Below are 2,521 nucleotides of genomic sequence, written 5' to 3' on the forward strand. Positions count from 1 at the left end.
ATTTTATAGAACCAAATATATGTTTAAGGAAAGGGATCGCAATCTCTGGATTATGAGATAATATATTTTTTATGTGTGTGCACAAAGTATTACAAGTAAATATTTGAATTGCATTGTATACCGTCCTCTAACAACCATTATTAAAGGTAGAGTCAGCAAAATGTCATTGCCTTGAGCAGCACCGGAGATATTGAGATGAGCGAGATGCAGCATTTCTGCAAAATCTGTGGATGTGTTCGGGTTTGCTTCACGCTGTTCACAGTGTGGTAGCCAGGTCACCAAAAGAGTAGAAAATTTGAGCCTTGCGTTTCACTGCTCTACGTTGTTGTGGAAGTTGACCTACAATGCTGTTTACTTTCTGCATCTACGTCATATCGCTGAGTCTACCTTTAATTCAGATGATCTGTAGTTTATAGATGAGGAACTACAGACTAAGAAGAAAGGTCATAAACAGAGAGCACCATCCCTGACGTACAAATGTGGTTCTACTATACAAAATGAGAACCAAACTAAACACAATCCATACATGCTTTTTTTTTTAAACGATTGGGAAAAAGAAAAACATAGTATTTCCCATTCATTTTGTGGGCAAGTACACACTCTGCAGCTTCTGCCAACAGTTTATCAATGCCCTGACGAGTCTTATCCTCTTCTTCTTCTTTCCCTTCGTTCTCTGGGAAGTCACACACGGGGCGGCTCTCTTCTGTCCTCTCACCTAAAAGAAAGCAAAACACTGAAGATCTCATGTCATTGCATCGTTACTGACTGATAATACCTCATTCATGTTTATTATGATTATAAAAAATTAAAATGTAAGTGACAAAAAGTCCTGTGTTTAAGAGTGACCTCACCAGATTAGTGTGTTTGCAGTTCTGTCTGATCAGCTGTTCCATCATCTCCACTGGCTTCTCCATGTCCCCCTGTTGTCTAATGCCCTGCCTGCGGCCCTGGCACATGAACTGCTGAGTCATACCATGGATGGAGCGCAAAACGTGCTGCACCTGCCATTAACAAGCATAGGAAAACAGTGAATTAGGCCTTCTGTCAAATAAGAGATACACATAGGAGATTCATGTTGTTTAATGCTTATCATCAGACACACATTTGATTGAATACCTTCAATCAGTCATTCATTCAGCAAATCAAACAACCAAATCAAGTCCTTATTGCAGTATAAGGCAAGGCCATAAGGGTAATTGTTGTCACAGAAGGGCATTAGCTACATCCCCTGTCCATGGTGCTGAAACTTGAGGGTCTCATTCAGTATAGATGGTCTCTCTTTCACACACACACACACACACACACACACACACACACACACACACACACACACACACACACACACACACACACACACACACACACACATTACCTTTCCTGAGGGACAATGGTCCCTCTCTTTGGACGTGTCAACAGTACAAACAGTACAAAATGAAACAGTTTAGGGTGGAGAAAAAACTAAACATTAGTTAGTTTTACATTTGATCTACATAAAAATACAAATAAATCACCTTTATTTAACCAGGCAGGCCAGTTGAGAACAAGTTCTCATTTACAACTGCGACCTGGCCAAGATAAAGCAAAGCAGTGTGACACAAACAACACAGAGTTACACATGGAATAAACAAACATACAGTTAATAACACAATAGAAAAAAAGAAAGTCTATATACAGTGTGTGCAAATGGCTTGAGGAGGTAAGGCAATAAATAGGCCATAGTAGCGAAGTAATTACAATTTAACAGGTTAACACTGGAGTGATAGATGAGCATATGGTGATGTGCAAAAGAGCAAAAAAGTAAATAAAAATAATGTGGGGATGAGGTAGGTAGATTGGGTGGACTATGAATGGATCTCATCCCCAAGTGTGCTTCCCATTAAAATGTCTTTGGGTTGGGGGCAGCATTTTCACATTTGGATAAATAGCGTGCCCAAATTCAACTGCCTGCTACTCATCCCCAGAAAATAAGATATGCATATTATTAGTAGATTTGGATAGAAATCACTTACTTTGTGTCGCGCCTGCAGGGTTGAAATATGCTACCCTCTTTGTTTACTAGTGTGCTGTCCTCAGATAACAGCATCTTATGCATTCACCTAAAAGCATTTTTGAAATCTGACATGTTGGCTGGATTCACAATGAGTGTATCTTTAATGTGGTATCTTACATGTGTGATTTCATGAAAGTTTGTTTTTTATAGTATTTTATTTGAATTTGGCTCTCTGCATTTTCACTGGCTATTGGCCAGGTGGGACCCTACCTTAAATTTACTCTACTGGACTCTACTGTACTGAACTATACTGTAGTGTACCTAAGTCTACTAAAGTTTACTCTACTGGACATTACAGTACTGAACTATACTGTAGTGTACTTAACTCTACTAAAGTTTACTCTACTGAACTCTACTGTACTGAACTATACTGTAGTGTACTTAACTCTACTAAAGTTTACTCTACTGGACTCTAATGTACTGAACTATACTGTAGTGTATAGTCTTCGATACATTGGTCCTTGGTCTGGA

General features: G+C 39.0%; 1 long non-coding RNA gene across 1 annotated transcript; it reads right to left on the minus strand.

Moving 5' to 3' along the window:
• Positions 1-645: 645 nt before the first annotated feature.
• LOC110508207 lies at positions 646-1,405 on the minus strand. The gene is made up of 3 exons (XR_002471243.2): positions 1,373-1,405; positions 852-1,001; positions 646-715 (listed from the first exon to the last, which is right to left on the minus strand). It is a non-coding gene; the product is annotated as an uncharacterized LOC110508207 (long non-coding RNA).
• Between the last annotated feature and the right edge of the window lie 1,116 nt (positions 1,406-2,521).

This window comes from Oncorhynchus mykiss, chromosome 28 (assembly GCF_013265735.2).
Source record: "Oncorhynchus mykiss isolate Arlee chromosome 28, USDA_OmykA_1.1, whole genome shotgun sequence".
Classification (NCBI taxonomy): Eukaryota; Metazoa; Chordata; class Actinopteri; order Salmoniformes; family Salmonidae; genus Oncorhynchus; species Oncorhynchus mykiss.